The 26,435-nt window shown below is 37.2% G+C and overlaps 1 protein-coding gene across 6 annotated transcripts in view; it reads right to left on the reverse strand.

The window, feature by feature from the left end:
* The window catches only part of MEIS2 (Meis homeobox 2), a 199,154-nt gene that overhangs the window by 58,609 nt on the left and 114,110 nt on the right, over positions 1–26,435 (reverse strand). The gene's annotated exons all lie outside the window — the stretch shown is intronic.

The raw sequence follows: 26,435 nt of genomic DNA on the forward strand, positions 1-26,435 counted from the left end.
TTGGCTACAATCACTTCAGTTACACTAAGGGAACCACTTGCGGGCCCATTTTACTTTACTTCTTGGAAAACCTCTGTGCAGCCCTTCTCCTATATTATCTTTGTGAGATGGCTCAATATAATCATTATTTCCTAGTTAATCTAAGATTATTGATAGTCAGTTTGGAAAGTAAGACCGTCCATAATCACAACTATTCTTGGAAGCCATGGCTACCACTTCAGTTACAGCAGAGTTTACTGACAGTTGTTTATGTTGACTCCTTTAAGGGACAGTGGAAGATTCTTTCATTTTTACTGGTTGCTGCTCCGGGTTAAGAGGGTCGCACAAAGTGACCACCCATCACAAGGAATCAATTATGTGCAATACAGAAATTTTACGCTTTACCCTGAAGTGTGGCAATAAGAGAATGAAGCCATAGGTTTCGGTGTTTTTTAATTCTTTACTTCCCATCACAACTCACCAGCATTTATAACAAACCATCTTCCCATCAGCAAACCACTTTCCTCTCTCATTCCGAAATCAAAGATTGTTACTGTGGAATCGTACATTTACTTTGAGACACTGTACTGGCACGTACATAACTATAAAACATGTCTGTTAAATAGGTCTCTGCTCTAAATTCACTGGTTTTCTTAAACAGAAAAGTAAACTTTTATACAGCATGTCAAAGTCGTTCCTAAACTAGAAAGCCTTGAGTAATAAATATTTCCCATCAACGTTATTAAAGGCTGACATTAGGAACAACAGAGTATTCCATTCAGAGCTTTCTAATCATTCCAGTGTTTGAGAGAGTGAATGTTTTTCAATCATCTAAGATTTTATTCTTCAGGTATTTCATCTTCCATAATAGCGTACATTATCCAAAACGTGTGCAATTACTTATTAGCAAACCCAAATGCCATTAGGTTAAACAAAATCCCCTGTATTGCAAAAGGGGTTAACTAGATTTGTATTAATATAGAAGCCAGGCTTTTAATATTCTGCAAATGTTAACAAAGAAAGATGATAATGTTGAGTTAATATGGGTTAAGCATAAAATGAAAATAAATTTTTCTGATTGCGAGGTGTTGACATTTTTTTGGCTAGGGCCTCCAGCCTGTTCCTGAAAGCTGTGTAATTACAGAAGGCTTTTCCCCTCCTTCCCCCTCCTGCTTCGAGCCTACCCACATTAGTAATGACCCCTTCACTGCTTCAAAAACCACTAATGGTCTTCAGCACGGGCAAGAAAAATGAACAGGATAAATTGGAATCCACAGTCAGTAATTTGCATCCTATGAGGCTGCTTTGGCCACTCACACTCATTCCTGGCCATCAATCGTTGCCTGTCAGGTGCTGCACTCACTCTGCCACCATGACAAATACTCCTCCTAACACTCTGATTCGTCCAAACAATGTAATTGTCCTCTATTCTCCTTTTGGTAATGGAGATAATGAATGACTGCACAAACAAGAAGGATTGCTCATCGCAGATGCTGGGGTGGCTTCAAACTGGAAAAGGCCTAGGGTACAAATTTTAATTGACTGAAAACACTGGTTGGAGGGAAAATGACCAAAAACGATCCCCAAATCCTTCTTGTTGTGGTATTTTCCTGCCAAATTCAAGGGAGGAGCACCTTTTGACTTTTTATTCCTCTAAGACTTTGAAAGCCTGGGTTTCTAGGTTATTTGCCCAATGGAAATCAATTCTGCAAATAACAAAAATGAAAATGAAAATAAAGACTCATCACAAGGATGTATAGATCTGCACTGGTAATGTCATCCAGTATGCTGTTTCTTCATGCGGTGGTGTTTTGTTTTTTTCTTTTTTTGGTGTGCTCAGTCTTGTTCACTATTATGATGCATTTGCCCAAGACAGTTCTGACAAAATGTGGGTTGTGGTGTGTGTGTGTGTATGTGTGTGTGTGAGGGAGACAGGCAGAGACACACACAAACATATACACACACACACAGAGAAGGTTTAGATGAAATAAAGGTTTAGGATGTTAAGCTAGTAGAAGACTAGAAAGGGGAAGTTAGTGTAGAGTCAATTCCTTCAAGCAGGACTGTACATTCAGATTGAGTAACAAGAATTCTTCCCAGTGTTTTATTAGAAATTAAGTCAAATGACCACAAAATTACATAAACAGTGCATTTTATCTTGGGAATCCCTGAACTGTACTTTCACTATGAAAGCAGTTGCAAATTCCATCCACAATCATTAAAAAAATTGGGACCTTACCAAAATTCACCTTGCACAGATGGCTTTTTTTTTTTTTAATTAATAGGGAAGACCATAATAACTTTAACTTATTTAAATAACGTTCTGTGGTTTTTGAACGTTCATGATTCTATGCCCCTTTTATACAGGGAGTGTACTGTTTATCTGAAAGGGTTCTGGCAGTCGGCCACTGTATTTCTAAAATTAAAAAAGGAATGGAAAACAATCAGCTTTCAGAGGAATTGGAACCATGGCAATGTGTTTTGGATTAATTTACAAATATATGTATATATTTAAGGCCAAACTGTGGAACTAGAGAATTTCTACTACATGATCTATCATATGCATTCTTCTACTTTATTAGAACAGACATCGTATTGAAATAATAAACATGGGAAGCCTTCACTTCTTCTTTGATGTATATTGCTAAATGTCTGACTGGCTCAAATTTAAAATAAACTTTGGTATGTTTGCACTTGAAAACTGGAAGTAGACCACAAGCAATAATTTGTTGTCAGTTTCTATATTCTTGGACTGAGGCTATAGTTTAGTCTGTTCACAGATGGGGGCCAACCTACCCTGGTCCAGTGGCTCAGAGGTGGCTCAACTTACTCATAAGAACACACATTGTAACATAATAGTGATGATGATGATTCCCTTCATCAAGAAAGAACCAGCATAGGTCAAAGTTTTTCACATCCCCAAATAATTTAAAGCCACTGTTGAAGAGAGGTGAATCACAAATATCCTCTTACTTTGAATATCAACTGACAGCTGTTAAAAAAGTTAGTAAGACACGTATGGCTCATGACTCAACGTAGACAGAAAATATTTTTTTAATTGCCTTTTTTCTAAAGACTCATTCGAAAGTGAGATATTACCTGTATTCCAGATACTGACCTTAGACTCTCTCTTTTTTTTTTTTTTTTTCTCATCCCTTTGGGGTTAAACTGGTTCATCAAGTACATGCAAATAGATCTACAGTATTCTTAGAATGTATCGGTGAAACAGTTTTTAGGTGAAATCACTTAATGATAATTTTCTTTTGTGGTTAATCCCTCTCCATTTTTGTCCAAACTGGAACCAATTTATCACAATCTTTATTCCACGTTGAAAGGATTTATACTGATGTTTTAGAATACTTCAAGTGATATTTCTAATCATCTCATGAATTAGAAGTACACAGTAAATGAAAAATGCAGTTTTTGCAAGGCTAAAAAATTGGAAACAACCTAACTATCTGTCAAATGGATCATAGTTAAATAAAATGGGAGTTTCTCATGAAAAGGTTTTCCCCACATATTGTTGCATGAAAAAAGTAAACTGTAGAACAACCTGTATTACCAATTTTTGTAAAATAGATAAATAGCTAAATTAATTAATTAATTAAATGCACACATATCTATGCTTGTCATGCAAGGAAAACATCTGGAAAAACACACACACCCCATGCTCTGCACAACTTCATGTTGTGTAGGGCATGGGGTGCAGGCTTTTACTTTATGTTTATATACTCCTATGTTGTCTGCATGTTTACTGCTGCAAACAATTTTTTAAAATCCAATATTAATTTTAAAGTAATATTAATTTATTATAATTAATTTATACACTCCATATTTTTTTTAAAACATAGTAATTTAACTTTTTATACAATTAGATATTCTCTTCTGTTATGGTAACTTTTTCACTGGATATTTTTAAAAGCAGGACACCTTGAGAATTAGTCCTTAAGGTTACTTTCCTACCCTATGAGTTCGACTCACTGGTCTATAAAGTTTACTAGATGAGCTCTTGAAGGAACAATGTGCAATTTGTCAAATTTCTTCTGTGATGATGTAATATAACCTTTGAGACAAATGATCAAGTAACTTGTTGGGCAGGTTCTTAGTTTCAGCAAATACTTGGAACTTGGTCATCGTGATCACCACTTCCTTTTCCTCAATCCACCCCTAAGATACGCCTTATTTTATAGAGTTAATTCAGGTGACCTTAAGTTTGATGATGCCACTCGTAGATGAAACCCTCTAAGCAATTTCTCTAATATGGACAATGAAACTGCATTGGGTAAATATCACTTATTGCTCTGGGACCAGGCTTATTGAACTGGTACAAATAGATGGTGCTAAAGACCTAACCCTTGAAAAAATCAATGCATTTTCATGGAATGTCAAACTTATTCAGTGGCCATTAATTTAACACCTTTCCTTATGTAAACAGAAATTCTGACGCCATGATTAGAATGTATACTGCAAATGAAATTTGAAAATAAAACTGGAAACAAGATATTTGCTTTCCACTAAATTCACATAGTGAGAGCTTCTGTGGTGGCGCAGTGGTTAAGAATCTGCCTGCCAATGCAGGGGACACGGGTTCGATCCCTGGTCTGGGAAGATCCCACATGCGGCGGAGCAACTAAGCCCGTGGGCCACAGCTACTGAGCCCTCGTGCCACAACTACTGAAGCCTGAGTGCCTAGAGCTCGTGCTCCGCAACAAGAGAAGCCACCACAATGAGAAGCCCGCGCACCGCGCTCGCCACTACTACAGAAAGCCCGAGTGCAGCAACAAAGATCCAACGCAGCCAAAAATAAATAAATAAAATAAATGAATTTATAAAAATAAAATAATTCACATAGTGATTTACTTGGTATTTATAATTTTTAGCCCTTCATTGTCATGTCTTATTTTCACACCTTGTCTTTATTAAGTATAACTTTCTGAGAGTAAAGCCTTGGGTTTTTTAAACTTCTTTATTTCTCCCCCCACTCTGTCTCAGTGTCTTTAAAGATCTGTAGAAAGAGTGAAAAAAAATAGACGTTAAGTTCTCATTCAAGCTTTGTCAGTAGTTCTGCCACCTTGAACAAGACTGTGCCTGGGACTTAGTCTCTGTAATAGTAAAATGAGGTTAACAAAGCTATATTTTGTGGTTTACAAAATATCTATGGAGATTATAGTAATAAAGTTTGTGATGGTTAATTCTGAACTTCACTGACTCTCTCCCTCCCTCTCTCTCTCTCACACACACACACATACACACACACCCTCTCCTCTCAAGTTGTCTGAGCTTCTAATCACTACCTCAGGATGCAGGAGCAACCTGCAACCCTTTGCTCTTCCACTGCCAAGCTAACGTCGGGTTTCTCCCAGAAGCACTTCTACATGAAACGTGATGTATCTCCTGCTTTGTGTTACTATTTGTAAATCTGCATTTTCTGGGTGTCTTATCCTTGTCCTAGTTCTTGAGATCAGAACCACAAAATATGAGAGCTAAAAAAGTCTTTAAACAGAACCTTGTCCTGCGACCTAATTTATGTAGATGAAGAAACCAAGACGCAATGGCTTAATTAACACTCCAGGTCATAGAAACAGGCAGTGGTAAGGCTGGGATAACCACCCGCTCTACTGATATTTAGTGGAGGACTTTCCCACTCTAACATTAAAGTTTTTCACTGAAGTACCTTTTCCCTTTTCTTTTGGTAAAAGTGCCTTAATTTTACTTCAGGGATGTACTCAGGGCTTAGCCAATCAACATAGTTAATCATTCTGGCTGCTCTGAAGATGGAACCCAAGTTAGGTTAATGGGAGTCAGTACGACTGCCAGTCAAAGGTGTTCTCTTTTCACTGGGGTTACTAAGTCAGTAGAATTTGTGCCTGGAGTTGTTGATGGCCATTATTGCCACCAAATGGGGAGAGCCTGATTGAGAATGAAGCCCACACAGACAAAAGCAGAGCCAGTAGCTATAAAGAACAGATTTGTGCACATTTCTGCCCTTGGATCCAGCTTTATCTAAATCCAGCCACCCTTTACCTTTTAGCTACTTGAGCCAATTTATTAGTGCTGACTAACACATATGGCACAATTTAGATTATCAGAAATTTTCTCAGTTTACTCCATATTCCCCTCCAGCTTAAAATGATTGTTTATTTTTTTTTAAAAAAAGAAGGATGGCGAGGAAAAGGAGGGAGGCAGGGTGGGGGGAAGAAGAAGAGGCAAACCATTTTGCTTTAATCTAGATTCTGATCAAACATGGCAAAGATCTTGAGGATTTGGGATTTTTTAAAAAGTTGATCAGAGCTGTGATCCTAATAGATTAAAAAATCACCTAACTTGGAAGATAGAAGTTTAAGCATGCAATGTATATGGAACTGTGAAAATTTTATATCTTTTTTCTAATTTGAAAAGCAAAGTATAAGGTAGACTTTTTATAATGACCATACGGAGAGTAAATTTCAGTATGCTTCTTTGTATCAAGTTGAAACTCTTAAGGGGGATGCATACAAATTTGCTCACCAAAATACCTGAGAAACACACTTAGATGCAAAAACCGTACAGAAACCCAAGGCTGTGATAATGAAAAATGACACAAAAACCGTTGCAATCATCTGGCTAATTTAGGATTATTTGATTTAAGTAAAATTCCCAGCTGCTGAAGGAGAGCGTATTTCAAATGTGTGATCGCAACGTTCCCTTCCATTTCCATGATGCTGACATGTCCATCATGGTCAGTCCAAACACTGGGCCCAGCAGAAAACCCTCCCTAGCCTGGACTAGTCACCTTCCTCCAAAATTCCACAGTGCCTTCTCTCCTCCTCTCTTGTGTTTTTATTCACTCCACATCATCTTTTATGTGTATACGTGTACTTGTGTAATAGCCCTCGCTGCACTGCAATTCATTTGAGGACAGAGTTCAAGCCTTTAACCTCGAACCCTCTACAGCAGGGGTCCCCAACCCCCGGGCCGCGGTCCGGTATCGGACCAGTACCCTGTTAGGAACTGGGCTGCACAACAGGAGGTGAGCGGCGAGCAGGCGAGTCAAGCTTCATTTGCCGCCCCCATTGCTCGCGTTACCGCCTGAACCATCGCCCCCATTGCTCGCGTTACCGCCTGAACTATCCCACAGCCTCCGCCCGGCCCCTTCCACCCCCGTGGAAAAACTGTCTTCCACCAAACCGGTCCCCGGTGCCAAAAAGGTTGGGGACTGCTGCTCTACAGCACTTGGAATGTTTCCTACAGAATAGGTACTCAGTACATACTTGTTTGTGAATACATTATTTCTGACATTGACACTGTTTTCCATTAGGAAGGACTGACAGTGCCACATATATGATGCATAAAAACCCAGATAAATATGGGGAGATTCAGACAGTCATTTAACTGTTTTACTGACACAATATTTGGATATTTGAAAACATCTACTGAATTTTTCACTTTTCATCCAGATGTTTGGTGTCATGGAAACCCAGATTCTAGATTTAAATTAGTTGGTTTTTTTAATGCCAGATGTATATTTGGGAGGAAGAAAATGTGGCTATTTCAGGAGATTCATTTCCATTTGAGTTCACATGGAAGTAAACAGATTACATTATAATAATCACATGTTTTAAAATTCAGAAAATGTTTGAGAGATTTTAATAATAGCCAGATCCTAAGAGATTAACATGTTTGGTTGATATTTAGAGCCACGGTAGGAAGGCCTCATTAAAAAGAGCAAAGAGAAAAGCACACGCTCTTTTGTAGATAAGCTGAAGGACTACTGAATGAGCCTAATGGATTATCATACAGAGATTTTAAGAACAGTTATTAAATTATTATTATCAAGATATAGATAAAATAGAAAAATGGAGAAGGAATTTTTCATGAAACCAAAGTTAATGACTGAAAGGAAAAAAGCGTCTTAGGACTAAGAAGAAACACTTTTTGCATCTGCAAAGGGAAATGTTACATATACCTACTGCAATGGTACAAAGGGAATTCATACCGGCAGGAGTGATAAAATTAAAAGACGGTCAGAAACCATCAACACTCATTTGACTTCTAAACTTCCAAAGAGATGTAAAAAATATATTAGAAAAACACATTTGCAGATAGGAGTCAGAATTTTAAGTGCAATGAATATAATTATTTTCCCATTGACTGAGATTTTAAAGCTGAGCACAGTCTTATTTTGAAAATAACAGCAATATATTCCTAAGGCTAGAGAAAGATAATTTTTATTTAACATTTGTTAGGACGCTCCCATGAGCTGCTTGGCCATGCGTGTTATGCTGCCTACATGGCTAATGGGTAATCTTACCAAATGAGCCAAAGGCCACAAATAAGGCCTTGACTCATTTAACGATCATTTCACATTTCCACACTATGACCAAATTAATATTTTATGGGGCTACTCAGTTCTACAGGCAGACCACTTTTCCAAAAAATTGAATTTTGTGCTTATTTATTTTATGGATCATTTGTTGAAATAGATTTCAAAACTGGTTTAGGCTATTTAGATTTTTCAGTGTACTGCAAAAGCAAAACTTACAGACTCAGAGTTTTAGAACTAGAAAGGACATCAGAAGTCATGTAACACAAACTTTCTCATTTTATGTCTAATAAAACTAAGGCTGACTGAAACAAAGTGGTTTGCCCCAAACTTTGTTGGCCTCCTCCGTTTTTAAAGATGTCCCTGACTTCCCCAGAAAGAACAAGTTTCACACTCATATAATCTCAAAGAATATTTCTTATGGAACATCTTATTTCTACCTAGGAATTATGGATACCAGTAGCCAGATTTTATCCTGTAAGTTACTTACTATCCATATCCTATATATTCCTATGTCACCCTATATTTCTTCATTTGCCACACTGCATTGCAAATACTTGCTTATTTGTCAATCTCGCCTATTAGACTCTGCTCCTTGAGAGCAGGGACTGGCTAGCCATATTTTACTTCCAGAATCTAGTTCACTGCCTAGCATGCAAAAGGTATCAGTTAGTGCATGTTGACTTAATCAAGTTTGAGAATGGAAATAAGTGAATTGTTTGCATCTGAAAAATACTATTCTGAAATGAGAGGGAAGTCGGTTGAGGTGAAAACTAGATACCAAATGAGAAGGGAGATTTAAGGAAGGAGACACTCAACAAGGCAGATAATATCAACCTCTCTCCTGCACTGAATATGAAATAGTGAAATTCAGCTCTTATTTAAAACAAGAGTATAACTTTATATATGTAGAGAACCAAGTAGAAATTGGCAAATTCCGATGGTAACACTAAGAAGCTGTGGAAAAGAAGTAAGTGTATGGGACTTTTCATTAACATTTAATTACTTCTTGTTAAAAACGCTAAGCAGTTGCTTTAAAGTTATATAATGTCTAGACAATTGACATACTTGTATCTAGTCTTATGACAACAACCCTACTGAACAGGTCCAGACACAGTGGCATAAGAGACTGAATTAGAATGAAATAAGTTTAGCTATTAATCCATTACATTTCTTTAATAACCTGAAAAAAGTCTGGATAGAAAATTGTGGGGTATCGGTGCTTTGTGTCCACCTAGAGGGGTGGGATAAGGAGAGTGGGAGCGAGATGCAAGAGGGAGGAGATAGGGGATATATGTATATGCATAGCTGATTCACTTTGTTATACAGCAGAAATTAACACACCATTGTAAAGCAATTATACTCCAATAAAGATGCTAAAAAAAAAAATTGTGGGGTAAATATTAAAGAATTATTAAGCAAGTTTACAAGAAATAATAAACAATTCCGGTATGTTTAGTCCAATTTCATCTGCATGGACCATGCCATAAATAATTTTGTCTGATTCCCTTAACAATGCACTGAAAGTCTAACTTGACAAGGGAAAGCTATCATGGATTTAAAGAGGAAGGAGTTGTTTAAAGAAACAGGGTTATCTCTTTTTCAAAAAGTTATTATCTCTAGAGTAAGCAGTGGAAATGTTGTGGATATTATCTTCTTTGCTCATCTCAGAGTACAGGATAAGAGAATGGGGTTAATGATAAGCTAAAAAGTCATAAAAATAAGAAGGAAGTAGCTGTAAACTAATGACTTCTTGTGATGCATAGCAGTGGTTAAAAAGAAAACTTTAGTAGTGACTGACCATTTCTTGCACCATACTGTAGAGAAGGTTTTAATCAGAGTGGCTATGATGAAACAGAACTCCTTAATGAGTTAATTCTTTCATTTTACAGTTCACCAAGATAAAAACTCTAAGGTGTAAAACACTAGCATTAGGAAATTGGTTCAGAGGTTCCGAACTGGCTTCTTTTTCTAACATATACAGAGCTTCTTTTTGCATATAAATGAGCATGAGATACAACTCTATACTTAGAGATATACTCTAAAAAAGGGGAAGTGGGCTAAAAAAAATACTTGACTTTTAAAAATTATAGCTCCATATTCTCTAAATGTTTTGGAATTTATCTGACTTTTAAAACCGTGGGAGAAAGATCATTATGTCTGTCCAGAAATTATGAAAAAGTAAGCCAAAGATATTACCCAAGTGTTTACCTTAGTTATGCATGGTACTAGTAAATAAAGCAACCAATTGGTACCATAATAAGAACACTCCTAACTGAGCCATCAAAAAAGGTCAGTTAGCAGTATTTATTTTGGAATTCCCCACACTTTTATCTTATCAATTTGTTTTTCCTTCCCTTTTTTAGAGTGCCTGTTTAGTGAAAGCTAACTAATACATCAAGATGGAGACAGAACAAGATACCACCACAGCATTTATCTATCTTTGTACATATACTGTCCCCGTTACTATTTTACCTAAGCTTTAGAACATGCAAATACTTTAAATAAAGAGTGTTTCTAAGCGGATGGAAAAAATCGATTTGTGAGTTTCTAATTTGTATTTAGAGCAAATCAACTCATCAGTAAGTAGAAGTCCTTCAAAATGTCTTTTGAACATACTTATGAGTATGTCTCTTCTGGTAATTAAGTATATAAGATCATAAACTATCTAATCCATGTCATAAGCAAACAAAATGAAAAAATATATGTACATAAAAATATGTCTTTATGACTCTGAATATCTATTGACTAAACATTTACTCATTCAAGGTAAAAGTGATTAAATATTGAAATACCAAATCATTTGATAGTATTTAACCTTTTACCATAATTAAATGCTATGCTAAGTAAATCCAAATAAGTTAAAAATATGTGCACTAAGAGAAAATACAGACACATAAATTAAAAGTTTCATGGCAAAACAATAAGGATATATGCTAATATATGTTAGGAGCTTACTTAAATATTAGTAGGTGGCTATTTTCTTTCTAATTTGCACAGCAAATCAGAAAATATTAAGAAAAAGCTCCCCTTAGCTTGGGTAGCTAAGTTGACCTCGCAGAAAGTATCTGCATCTGCTTATCAACTTGGATAAAAGAAAGAGGAATAATGGGGGAAATACTAAAAATATGAATATTTGAAATTATTTTACTGGCCAATTTTTTCCAATCCATTAAGTGATAAGATTTTACAGAAAACAATAACTACTTCTTATTCCTCCTGATTTGTATATTAGAAATTGGTAGTGTATTTTTTCATTCCTAGAACAAATAATTCTAATTTTTTGCATGAAAATATTTCTTACAAGGATATAATAAGCCCTGAAAATGGCGTCTCCACAAAAATTGGAGTTTAAAAGAACGGACCTTTAACGCAGCTGAATTCAACTGGCATGGACCACGATGGCCAGTATCTGCTCTGGTTAGTTGAACATCCATTCTGATCGTTGGTGCCTGTTAAATAGTTTGGATATTACCCGTGGCTTTTCTTCATGATGGACAGAGCCCTCTAACATTTCTGATACCTGCTTGGTATGTTGTATCTTTAGCAGATGAATTTAAATTTGACCCATGTTCTGCCATAATACAAAGAGCATTAGTATTTCAGAGTAAGGTGAGTTGACCAATTGACCATAAGGGAATGATAAGTTTTTCATCTGAAATAAGGTAGTTTGAAATCTGAAGGTACCTTGAATAACTCAGGTGTAACTGACTGAATCATAGGCATTATTTAAATATTTAAATAATTTAAATACTCTTATTGGAGTAATTGGAAATATACCCTCATGCAACGTAAGCTGAGTGGGTTTAGTTCTCTAAGGAGTTAGCAAAACACTTAAGGATTGCCACATGGCAAGAAATAAACCACAAAATGGCCTTTAGATTCTAGGGAAAAATCATGAAGCAAATCCAAGGTATTATTCTATGTACATTCCACGCAAGTATTGATTATGCTTTATCTAAATAAGGACATTTTCTTAGGCCAGATAAGACAGAGTCGTTTTTAGCAAGAGGTAAATAGGAGGAGTCAAAAATTATCTCAAAGAATTAAAAAATGTCAATAAAAATCACCATCAACTCATGACTCTGATCCTCCATATAAGATCGTGACTTGGATTTGATCTGGATACTGGAGGAAAGTAGACTGACAAACTCTCCTCCTTTGCATAGTCGCAGCTGACAATCAGTATCTAACAATCAGACTGACAATCAGTTTCTAATCTGGCAGAAACTAAAGAAGAGACTTTTTCAATTCAGGTGTTAGAACATCTAAAATTTTTATACAGTGAAGGAAATACAGAAAGGGAGGAAATTCAGAAGGAAATGTGTAAAGCCCTACTTTAAAGGTTTTCATCTTTTTTCTAACCTAACCAGGCAATTTTGAAATGGCCTGGGAATATACTATTATAAGGAATGAATAAACCTGTGTACATTTTTATCATAGTGATAGTTGTACAATTCTACAAACATTGATGGATAGATGCCAGGTCCTGGGCTAGAAATTTAACAAGCCAGGGGTCTGGAGCAATGGAGGAACTGTTAGAAACTGAGATGGGTATTTTCACATTTGATTGGTTATGCTCTCTTTTCTCTTCCTCAAGCTCCTAAACACGTTCTCCCTTTTATTTTAAGTGACTGGAATGCTAAAGATGTTATAGAACCTAGAACCATTCTCTGGAGACATTCCTTTTCTTTAACTCCTTGGACATTTGGGAATACAGTTCATAATAAGTACAAACATTGTAAGTTGAATTACTAAAGGAGCTTGCTATTTGCTAAAGTGAGTTCTTTCATAAGATAATGTTCTTGCAAAGCAATTAATACCCCCAGTGGACTAATGCTCTTCTATTTTTTTTTATGAACAAATTTAGATGTTTACAAGAAAGGCCAAATGAAACATTCTGATGGATTTATTAATAAGCGCTTGGATTTTCACTTGTGTTTTTTTCACAGCTGTATACCCAGCTTCTAGAAAAGTGCTTGGGAGAGCAGTACAAGCTCAATAAATATTTGGTAAATGAGTAAATAAAGGAATAATTTTCAGTGCTTGACCTGAGACTGAAGTATGGAGTGTCTCATTTCAAGTGCACAAGGGAAGCAGGAGAAATATCCGTGTTTAGGCTTTTACCTTCTCACATTCATAGTTAGAACCACCTAGTTGGGAGGAGGCTAATGGCAAGGGGATGGGAAGTTTCTGCATGTTACAGATTTAAAAGCATACTCTCTGTCGATTTATTTACACTACTGAAAATCTGAATTGTTTTTTTTTTCCACAAGGAATTATATATTTCTAGGCCCATATTGACTAAGATCTAGGGGGAAAAACCTATAGAAAGCCCCACAGAACTTACAACAATTGTCTAGGCAGAAGTATATGGCTGTCACACTAAGGCAGTAACACTTTCCATGATTTAAACCCTAGTGGATAAACATTTGAATTTAAAGTGTAGATACATTTGGGAAACACTCAACCAACTCAGGAAACACATGTGCTATGGTGCCATCAGGTCACACTTCAGGTGGAGCCCTGGGAAATTTTTTGGAAAATACTGGTAGAAATAGAATGGAAGAAGAGAGAGAGAGTGCATAAATCCATTAGCGATTGCATTTATAGTTCTTTCCATCTGTCATTTTCAAAGCATTTTTCTAATATTAGCTGCTGAAGTTCTAAGTGCACATGGCTCACATCCATTGTCTCATCTCACTTGGTAAAGGTAAAGAACGGAATGCAGGAAGCATAAGTGACTTACCACTTGTCTGTGATCCAGGCATAATTAAATGCAAAGACTTAAGCCTTGAGTTCTCAAGGTCTTTCCCTATGCTGAAAATCTATGAGGCCAACTATTTCCTAGGAATAATTTTTTTGCCTTTCAACAAAATCTTCATTCTTACTCTCTATGAAGATTAGAGAGAAAGCTTACAGTGTGAAAACACTGCTGAAGCTACCCATTATAACAAACTATTATATTGAAGGCTTGACTGTACCAACTCAAGGCAAGAAAGGCCAACTTATAGAAAGAATCATGTGACATTGCCAAGATTTGACTAATTGTATGAGGCCTATAGTTGCCATCAAAACCATGCAACACAATGGATTTCTAAGATATTTGTTTCAGTTTTACCTAAGCAAAACGATTTTGTAGTTTAATTAAACTCATACCTCTCTTGTTTCTCCAGAATCTAAGTGACATTTTAGAGTCTGCTTATGACCAAGACAAATAAATGGTCTAAATCATTTAACAGAATTGCCTGAAGAAATTAATAGCCATAATTTAGGAAGTGTATGGGAATCCTAAATAGTTACACCATTAGGTCAGTTATTTTAAACTTTAAAATAGATATGTGCCTCTCACTAGAACATAAGCTCCTTGAGGACTGGGAATTTGAAAGAAGCAATTAGAAAAATTTCATTGAGTGAACTCTGTCCCTACCTAGGCTACACTTGCACTTGAGTAAGAGAGTTGGAAGTCTGGAAGCTCCTCATGGCTAATGTCTGCAACACACTGTGATAATGACCAAGAGACTAATCATTCAAGTGAGAAAAAGGTTTGGCAAATCCAAGGAAAAAGGAGCTCACAGTTATTCATGCAGTGAAATTACAAAAAAAAAAAAAAAAAAAAAAAAACAACTTATAAAGAAATGCAGGCTATATATCTCATGAGGGGAAGAAGAAACTAAAAAATTTAAGAGACAAAGCCAGTCTATACAAATTAGAATAATATATGCACAAATCTCTAGAGAAACTCTATTATATCACAATTAATGCAGAGACTGCAATCAAGCCAGGCTAATTTCAATAGATTCCAAGTTTTGAACAGTTCCTAGACTATCCAAGTGGGAATTTGGCCAGGACGCTGGGGTTAATAATTCATTTTGAGAGAGGCTAATTCTTTGGGAAGCAGCCCACTCTGCAGGAGGAAACATTTGGCCCATGTGAGCAAATCTGCTCTTCAAGATCACCCTCTATTAGCTCCACAAGACACTTTTTTGGAGGGGGGTTGGGAGTCAGTTTACTTTCTCATGCATATAGAAATATTTATCATGTTTTTAATAAATATATATTAATGTCAGAGAAATGATTCAAACATATATATGAAATGTTTGTATTCTTAAAGAATGATTTTTACACCAACTTTCAATTACCACGATCTGAGTATAGGATCATCAGGAAAAGCACTGTGGCAAAATATACAGACTCTGGAATCAGACAGTCCTGGTTTTAATCTTGGCCTCAAGGATTAGTAACTGTGAAACTTTGAAGAGACTACCAAACCACCCTAGGACTCAGGTTCATCACTCATAAAATAGAAATATGAACGGTGCCTACCTCAGAGGGGTCTCATGAGGCTTAAATAAGTCACTTATTAATTGAACAAACAGTTAATTCAGTGCCAGGAACTGTTACATGCACTGGGAATACAGTAATAAGCAAAAGAGACAAATTCGTGACCTCATGGAACTTATATGCTGATAGGGAACATAGGCAATAAACAAAAAATAGAATTTGCCTGGAGGTGATGAGTTTTATTAAAAAAAAAATCTTCATTGAGGTTATTTCTATATTGAGATAGAAAGTGACTGGGAAAACTGATCTTTTATACAGGGTGGTCAGGGAGAGCATTTGGAGAAGGTGACATCTGAGCAGACATTTGATGAAGTCAGCGTCAGCTAGGAGGTGGGAAGAGCAGGAGGCCAGAGTCCTACAGCAGAAAAAGGGGCAGAGTGGAAGGATGGGGCTGGAAAAGCAGCCAGTGTAGACCATCCCAGGTCTTGCAGGTCATCTTAAAGGACTGAAGTACTAACATGTTGTCTGGCACAAAATAATTAAGCACATAAATAGTAGCTATTTATTTATTCATATTGGGTAAATAGAGTCACAGATCAGAATCCCTCGTCGTTTCCATTGCTCTGCCATGTCGCTGGAGATTTCCACATCAGTCCTGTTATCTTAACAAAGCTAAATGATACCTTTCACGTTTTAAGTGCTCATGGATATCACCAGTGGTTCCAAATACAAATGTTCTCTCGGATGTGTAGTTATTAGACATTGTATTTGCCTGTTAACTGGTCTTAAAAGTGAGGGGTTAACAGTGAATAAGGTGAGAGAAGGTGCAAAAAGAATCTTCAACTGGGGCATGTGTAGTGGGAGATAAGTTAGTACAGTATCCTTTGTGCTTTCCCCAGGAACAGCAGAAATTGGGTGTTACTTCATACTTAGCTGATTTGGAAGAAAATCTTCCACTGGTTTTCATGTCTCTTAAAGCTGACTACAATTCAATACAAATCACCACCAGCACCCATGCAAGATATAGCATGAGTCATTCATACTCCTCCCAAATCTTGCATGGCTGCATGTCACCAATAAAACAGATTTTTGGCCTGTAGTGAACGGCCTTTCACGATCTGGCCTCAACCCATCTTTCCAAACTTATATCCCATTATTCTACAAAACACATGTAAAGTCCTAACCAAACCACACTGGCTTCTTTGTTCATTTTATTCCTATACCGCTGCCATCAAAACGCTTCCCATATTGTAGATATTTCAAATGTTCACCATTATTTTGGACTTTCTTCCCATTTTATACACACAGAAGTCTATGTTTCCCAGCCCCTCTGCACCTCTTTTCCATGAATTGGGCAGGACCATGTGACTAGTTCTAGACAAATGACTGTGATTGAGGGGACATGCGCTATTTTGGAGCTGACGAATTCACTTGCTGATGTGAACTCCCCAGGCCCTCCTCTCTCTTGCTGCTGCAATCATGGGGGTACTTGTTGAGACGGAGGTGCCAGAAGATGGAAGGACCTTACAGGCTAAACTTGCATATGGAGGACGGCTGCTTCAGAGAGTATAATGAATGCATTGCTGACCTTGTGTGCCCAAGAAATAAATTCTTATTATGTTAAGCCACTGAAATTTTGGTGATATTTGTCAAAGCAGCATAACATAGCCTATTCTGATTGATATGCCATTCTTTAAGATCTTCTTTGATCACCACTTTGAAGTGATTCTTACCCGCTTTTCCTAAAAAATCATATGGACAAATTTTTATTTTTTAGATGCTGGTAAATAACTGCTTTGTAGGAAGAATTAGCTGTATTGAAAAGGATCTTTGATGAGCCTGGGGGCTGGGAAGTGGGGGTTGAAATGAATTTTCCAAGCCTAGAGTCTAGTGGCAGCCAAGCTTCTTGTCAAAGCCGGGAGCTACTACGTCGAATAAAGGGCTGACAAGCTGTGTCGAGAGCTGCCTAGGAGAAGAGATGGAGAAATGAGTAAGGTTAAAAGGGAATACCTGGGGATGAGATGAGTATAAAGGGAATTTTTCAAGTGACATGTGTGCTGTGTGATGTGACACCTCCCCATGACACTACAACTCTTCAGTAAAACTAGAGAATTGAAAAAAATCCTTATATGGTTGGGTTTCTTGAGGAAGCTGATGAAGTAGCTGAATTTGGCATCACGTTTGTATAGATTTAAAACAGATTCACTTGTGTGGTCAAATCAATCAGCTGATACCTGAGTCACACTTCATTATATTCCTCAAGTAGGACAGATCTTGTACTACCTTGCGTTACAGATACTGGAGGGCCTTGACTTCCCAAAAAGGGAGTGAGGTCTTCAGTGAAAGAAACCATACTTCACACGTCTCTGCACATGCTGAATTCATAACTTTACAGTAAAGGATCCCAGTAAAAACGTACTGATTGAATAGATGACTGCTACAGATCAAAACCAGTCCTCTTCACCTTGTTTTCTCATCCTGAAATGTAAACTGGCCGTAACGTACTCTTTTATTTTATTTTAATTTTTTGCTAGAGGCAGTTCAAGAATATTCTATGATATTTCTGTCATTTTAATTTGTAAGTGATAGCACATAATTTAGACCCTCATCAGCACAACCTTGCTAGTTAGACATTGTTGTACTTCTTCTCTTAGTCTGCACTCTTAACTGCATTTAATTATCTGAATTTTCTCAGTAGGAAGAGAAAGAACTTCCACAAAGGGTGAGAATTGGGAGGAAATGTAGATAAAAATGAATTTCACTATCTCACTTCCAGCTTATCTTCTCTGTCATCAACAGTGAAGTCCTGTTTTTGTCTCTTCAGAAAACCACATGACATTTGAGAATCTTCTCCTTTGCTGCACACATTTCAGAACCATCTGGAACACCTTCCTTCCTTCCTTCTCTCCACCTCCCTGATCATCCATCCTTTTCTTCAAATATGAAAGTGTTTTTTCCTTATCTGGCTTGCTTTTCCTATGTTTCTGGGCTCTTCCATTTTATCTTAATTCTTTGGTTATTTGCAGGTAGCATTTATATGAAGACAAACTTACACATACAGGGTAGTTTGCAGTAAGTAATACTTTGAGATAAATCCTCTGTGGTACACGTTGAAAATTAAGAATCGACTTCTCTGACTTCTAATTTCAAATATTAATGAGAAGTAAAAGAGGCAAAGATAAGCAAGCCAGTACACATCAGTACATGAAGAAGCACTAATATAACACCTATAACTAATAACAACACCTGTACCGCTACTTTAAAATTAGCATGTTTGTGCTCTCAGTCAGGAAGCCTTGTGTCTGCACAAGAATTAATAAATTAAACTCGTACCTATAGACTTTGAAGATCTTTTCATAATGAAAAAAGGGTAAACTAAAGCTTCTTGTGACATAATACTTGAGAAGAATATTTGTCTTTTTTGGCCTATTTTTGCCAAAAAAAAATGTATAGATAAAAGGAAATGATACACAGCCCTCTTCTTCAAATATTTCTTTTACTTGTCACAGCTGATAAATTTTAGACTGTTGACACACACTCTATAATAATAACCTATATATGTACCCAGTCAAGTTTACAAAGAATGGGCTCCTGGTTAAAACCCTTGAACGTAATATAGTTTTGTTTCAAAGTGAAAACATTTAAGTGTGCTTCTCTCTCTCTCTCTCTCTCTCTCTCTCTCACACACACACACACACACACACACACACACACACTCCCACTGCAGTAAATTAGCGATGCTCACAATTTGACAAATCTGGATTTCAACACTGCCCGCTGCTATACAAATTAGAGGAAGTGTCCACGTTACTGTCCCCAACACAGCACAAGGAAAGTGATTCCTCACCCAGACAAGGGGCTCCTGACACTCGTCTTTATTGCCCCATCATAAATTCATAAAGGGATGTCTGCTGTAACCAGTTGGCAGGTTCACTGCATAAACATCAACACCAATTTAAAGACTTGTGTACACATCGTAAACTAGAGAATCTTTATACAAAGAAATCAGATAAATCAAACATGAGCTGAGGCTTAGGGTAAAGCAATTAAAGCTTTAAGTTAAGGTGGTTGCTGCAGGGGTGCATGGTATCACATTAGAGCAGATAATAGAAAACGTGTTAACGCAACTACACTATGTGTAATTAAATTAATTAGTAATATTAAATGTGTTTAAGGTAGCATCACATCAACAGATAAATAGATAAGAAACATTTAAAAGTTGTAATTTTCCCGTTTTATGTTCTATCCAAAGAATAAGCAAAAAAACAAAAAACAAAAAACAAAAAACAAAAAAAAACACAAAACCCCTCAAACTTCCAAGGGAGTTGATAAAAATAAAACAGGGAGGGGATGTAAAGTTGATTTACTTCCCTCCGGCTAGTAATGGAAAAAAGGAATAGTCATAATATAAAAACCTGTTTGGCCCTATTTCATTTCCTATAGCGTATTGAAATATTTTGGTGCCAACCCATTTAATTCTAATACCTCGAAGGCTGGCGTAAAGTACCTCTAAGGTACGTTGTTTTCTGAGCAAGTATTTGTAGTCAATCCCTAACAAATGCATAAGCATCACCTGGTAATACAAATTTTAAAATATTTAAAACATACAAGGAGATTTTTGCTGAACAAAAATTAGATTGTCTATATGCCAAAGCTTCTCATCGGCTGAAAGCTGGAAGCTAAATTTGGCCGTAAGAAACTGGCTTGGAACTGCAGAAGTTCTGGGGCCAAATTCAGCCCTGTAGGACTTGTATGCCTTGTTACACAGGAAAAAAATAGGTCTGTTCCAGTGATAGCAAGACTACCATTTATTCATCTCAAAAGCAATAAGATCTTAGAACAAAACCTCTGTAACACAAAATGCTTTTAAGTTCTCCCGGAGGGGAACACAATATACACAATTTATGTAAAAAGAAGAGGAATGAAAGCTAAGTATTCCAGTTAAGGGTCAGAAATCAATATTTCTTTAACAGCCTAAGCAACATGCAATACTCTTAATACAAATACTTAGGAGACTTTACATTCTCCATAAAGGGGGATTTTCACATAATTGGGGTTGAAAGTGGCAAAATATGCTCTCTCAACTTAGTTTCTACGGCTGAAAAATAAAAAAAGAATATATTTGGACAGCATTTCACTGATGCTATCATCCTTGGTTAAAGCTTCTTACCTAAATGTCCTCAGTGTGAAGCAACAGGTAACTATAATACATTTTAATACATCTCAGTGTAATGTGATAAAGACCTTGCAGTATCAACATGAGGACCACACAGAAACAGGAAAAATATCTGAACATAAAACTAATTGTACGGGGGATAATAAGGATGTGGCCTTTTTTTTTAGATGGAACATTCTGGTGATGTTCCATTATGTTGTCAATAAAACGTTTTAAAAAGAAAAACTTCAGTTCAGTGGCACAAAGTTATGATAAGATGTAGTAGGTAGACTATGGACCTTAAGAAATAAAGTATAACTAAAAGGACTGAGTTTTAAAAAAAGATATACCCCGCTTCCCTGGTGGCGCAGTGGTTGAGAATCTGCCTGCCAACGCAGGGGACACGGGTTCGAGCCCTGGTCTGGGAAGATCCCACATGCCGCGGAGCAACTGGGCCCGTGAGCCACAATTACTGAGCCTGCGTGTCTGGAGCCTGTGCTCTGCAACAAGAGAGGCTGCGATAGTGAGAGGCCCGCGCACCGTGATGAAGAGTGGCCCCCGCTTGCCACAACTAGAGAAAGCCCTCGCACAGAAACGAAGACCCAACACAGCCATAAATAAATAAGTAAATAAATAAACAAATAAATAAATAAAAAAGGTGTACCCTAACTAGTTTTTGAGCATTAACTGTGGCCCTCTTCCAATATGTTCTCTGTACTGGAGGCAGAATGATCACTGCAAAGGACTGATCTGATCTTGTCACTCTTCTCCTTGACAGGCTTCAAGGGCTTCCCATTGCTTCTGGGCTAAAGATCAAAATGTTTACTATGGCCTTCAAGGCACCAGATGATCTTGGCAGAAGCCTCCAGGGTCACATTGCGCTATGGTCCGATTGCCATCTCCCCTCCATCCACACTGCCGTTTCATTTCCACAACTCTGCAACTCTTACTCCTGCCACAGGACCTTTGCACCTGCTGTTGCTGGCTTCTTTCCTTGCAACTGATCCCCCAACCCCAAGGCCTGCATTTTCTTGCTTCAGAACTGAAGTTAATTGATGCTGACCTTTCTGATCAGGTCAATCGCTCTTAATATATACCCTCAAAGCTCCCTAGGTTTCTCCTTTTGGGCACTTACCCTAGCTGTCCTTTTACCAGTCTATAAACACCACAAGGGCAGCACAGCTGCATCTATGTTTGTATTCACCACTATTTTATTCACCATTCAGTGCCTAGCATGGAGGGTGGTTCATAAAGGAAGTACTTGATAAATAAATGTGGATTGAATGAGTGAATGAATGAGTGTCAAGGTAGATTTAAGGTTCCTAAAAAAGGGCATAAGAGCAACCTGAAGTCACTTCTAAGCAGCTTGAAATTAATAATTCAGAGGCTATATATCAGTACCGGCACGGCTCAATGGATAGGACTGAATGATTCAATTGTGGCTGGTGAGGGCCAGATGAAGAGGTGGGGAAGGATTATCAAATAGCACTTTCGCTACTCACAGGATCCTTAAAAAAATGGAACAGGATCACATTTGTTAGATCTTTTGCTTGTGCATGGCTGTTTTCCTTCGCCAAGCTGACTCAGAAGTTAAACCTCTTAGAAGAAAAGTTATCCACTTACTGGGCTTTTAAATAAGAGAAGCATATTAATTTTTCTCCCCATTTGGAATAAGTAACGAAATAGTGGTCATCCACAAAGAATCTCTAACGTTTCTCTCCATCTGTATGTACTTTTTTGATAATAACTATTTTTAAAAGTTCATTTATTAGTCTTGTGCCTTTTAGAAGTTTTTATTCTTCCTGTTCTTTCCTTCTTTCAATGATGTGTTGCCATATGGTCCTAAGGAGCCCTAGGGACATTACTCACCACCACCATCTCTCTGGGTTTCCAAACGACCTTAATATTTTTAGGGTTTCAGATTCAAGTTTATAAGAAACTCTCTTCTTTTCTAAAGCAGAATTTAGAGGACTCAATTGCAGATGATTCATAGAGCTACTTGTTTTCTCTGTATAAAAGCAAATGAAGAATTCCCTGACTCCTGATTTTGAAACCAATTTCCGTTATCCACAAATCTGTTGAAACTGACTCTCTAGCTTAGCACCAAGAAAAGATTTCTTTGCATAGGCTAAGAACTATCTTTTAAATCAGTTAAGTACCTACTAGAATTAGTTTGTATTTGCATGTGTGCCTTGTACTTGCCAATAAACACCAACAGAGCTGTAGGAAAAGACTGGGCTTTTTTTTTTTTTTAACGTCTTTATTGGAGTATAATTGCTTTACAATGGTGTGTTAGTTTCTGCTGTATAACAAAGTGAATCAGCTATACATATACATATATCCCCATATCTCCTCCCTCTTCCGTCTCCCTCCCACCCTCCCTATCCCACCCCTCTAGGTGGTCACAAAGCACCGAGCTGATCTCCCTGTGCTATGCGGCTGCTTCCCACTAGCTATCTATTTTACATTTGGTAGTGTATATATGTCCATGCCACTCTCTCACTTCATCCCAGCTTACCTTTCCCCTTGCCCATGTCCTCAAGTCCGTAGAGAAAGACTGGGCTTTGATTTTCACTTGGCCATTAGCAAGTCACCTCATCTCTCTGAGCCTCCCTTTGCTCATTTATAAAATAGGATAATAATACCTCACATGTGATTGGCATGGTTGGGAAAACGATTGGAATGATGATAATTAAATAAAAAGTTAAAACATCAAAGCTAAAAACTGTAACGATACTTTGCATTGAAAAAAATCCCTAAAAACTAATGACATTGTTTTTCTATTATTTTAAAAGCACTAATAAACCATTTGAAATATTTGTAAGATCTATAAATCCTCTGATTTCTAAAATTGATCTTTCATAGCTTGAATATGGTGTGTTTTGTTGTCCATAGATACCTGGTAGCATTTATAATGACTATTTCTAAACATCTAATTTAGCAATATTTTCACATCATCTCTCCTCTAGTTATTTTCCATATATTGTTTTCCAAACGAGAATGTTTTCCATCTTTGCCTTTGAAATCATCTTACTACAAATCAGTCACATTTCTACTTCCTAGAAAGTTGGAGAGTGTCACCAAAATTTCTGGTAAAGATGAACCCTCGTCTTATTTTGTACTGTGAAATGCCCGGTCTTCATGATTTTAGAAAATTCTACATCAGGGCTGATATCGAGCCTACAAAATTATGTTTTAAAACGCCAAACATCATATGGAAATGAAAAAAAACAGATTTCAAAATTCTAAGTGGTCATATCTCAAGCTCCTACCCATTTCATTTGTCATCTTTTTCCTTTCCATCAAGCCATAGAAGTTTGACCTCAGGAAGGTCAATAAGTACAGCTATTTCATTTTAATAATATTTTTATACTCCAAAAATCAAATTGTTTATATTCTAAAAATTAACAGTCATTTTATGTATACCAATACCTCAGTGATTTCCTATATTCTCCCAAATTCCTAAATCATTTCAAAGCTATGACATGCCATGTTAACAGTTAAAAATATGAAAAATAGAAACAAAAAAGGCAAGTTCCCAAATAGAATGCATTTAATCATGTTGAAATGAGATCTCGTCCTCTAGGGCTGACCTTTACCCCATCTCATACTTCCTGGATTCTTAGGTCTGTGGCCTTGGCTTACAAGGGTTAATGTAGCCAAATCAACGATCACATGGACAATGGGGCATGAGAAACTATGTCCTCCCGTTAAATCTCTAGGCCATGCTGGGTCAAGACCAGAACAGTCTTTTCCTTGTCTCAGGCTTTTCTGGGTTTTTTTCCGGTGAGAAAGTGAATGAGTGTAAGATCGACACACCCATCAGAACTGTTCTTGGCACCTTTTGTGTGCCAATCAGGGCAAAATACTTTTTTTTTTTTTTAATATTCCTGGTAATACGTGCTCACAAGAGCAGAGTCAGTCTCATATTTTCCCAAAGATCCAAATAGCAAGAGATGGGAAATCTCTCCTAGAACGACCTTATTATCGAGACTAAGGCAAGCACCTGGGGAATTAATAGCTGACATACCTCATTTTAAACATCTACCATATGTTCGTGGAAAATACAGCTACGTTACTTATCACTTTCTGTTTTTCTTTCATTGGTTTATGTTTTGCCTTGAATAAAAACCGCATGAAAACACAGTCTTACGTTACCAGGTATGTGGCTCCTCCATGGAATAGCTCAATAACATTGTTAGTGTTTTATTTATGCAAACAAAAGTGCTCCTCAAATCAGTGCAGGATGAACTGCTTGAAGAGTGCTGTTGGAATTTCAGTAAACTGAAGCTTTTCCCTAACATTGCCCAGGTGCAGATACACCCCAATTGCTTTTTTCCCTTCTTGTTTTTTAAAATCACGTATCTGTGTTTCGGTGTTCTTCAAATTTATTCAAAGCAGAATCATGAAATTTCTTAAGGCAAGGCAGTGAGTTCACAAAAAATGAGTTTTTTTAAAGCGTTCTGGGAATTTACCAAACGCCTACCACGTGCTATAGGCTTTGCACACACTCTCATTCATTTTCCTCTTCTGGACAACACTGTGAGATAAATATTACCAGCCCCATTTTAGAGAAATTGAGCTTCTGAGAGGGTAAGTTCTGTGCTTAAGGTCACATAGCTAGTGAGTGGCAGAGCTGGGAATCCAACTGTTTTTCTTTTTCTTTTTTTTTTAACACTTCCAACTGCTTGTTTATTGTTTTGACTGGCACACAATTGAGATGTTCACATGCACAGCCTCTCCCGGGGTAAGTCCAAGGTTATAGAACATTAAGGAAGCCAACCTGAATGAAGGTGGGTGAGAGTGGTATCATGTATATACACTAATACATGTATATCATTTGGAAACATCGGTTCCTAAATGATGTGACCCACCACAGCTGGTGGAGACACAGGGCTCTCTACCTCTGTGCCTCAAAACCTAGATAGACAGCAGTAGATCTGAGGGCTGAGACTGACTTGTTTATAAGTTTGATGTAACTAATGAGCAGATTTGGAGAAAGGTATCATTTTTATCTGTTTGGTTTTTAGTACGATCCGTGGGGCATGCAATTTAATTCATTGTCATTGACCACCTACTATGAGCGAGCCCTAAGCTTGCCTGGGATACAAAGAGCAGGAAAACACAACTGCTGCCTGAAAACTTAAAAACTCAACTAGAGGAGGTGTGGTAAGTACACGAATAACAATTCAACCGTACAGTTTTAGAACCGACATGCGGTTGAGGAAAAACAGACTTTTCAAGAACGTTTAAATGGTTACTTAAAACCAGGCTTCTCATGGGATCAATATTAAGGAAAAGGATTTAAATCAAATCCATAAAATAGACAGTAACAAATGAGACACACTGATACACAGCTTAAAAAAAAAAAAGTTGATTGGGAGGAATGGGGAACTAGGGTAGCAAAGTGTTTAAAAGCATCGATTTTGACATCAGATAGAATCAAGTTCAAGTTCTCAATTGAATACACTACGCATGTGACCTTGTCTAAGTCTTGGGTCCCTCATCTATGAGAGGAATAATACGTATGTCATAGAATTGTCATATTTAAGAAGGTAATCCCTGCAATAAACTACTTAGCAGCACAGTGCCTAGCTCACAGTCAACTCATAACATTAATAAATATCAACTCATAACATTAACATACACAAAAGGCTCGCTCGCTGCGTTACTCTAAAAGCTGATACAGCAGGACTCTTCCATAAGTGGAACTCC

This window comes from Balaenoptera borealis (assembly GCF_965194805.1).
Source record: "Balaenoptera borealis genome assembly, chromosome: 3".
Lineage (NCBI taxonomy): Eukaryota > Metazoa > Chordata > Mammalia > Artiodactyla > Balaenopteridae > Balaenoptera > Balaenoptera borealis.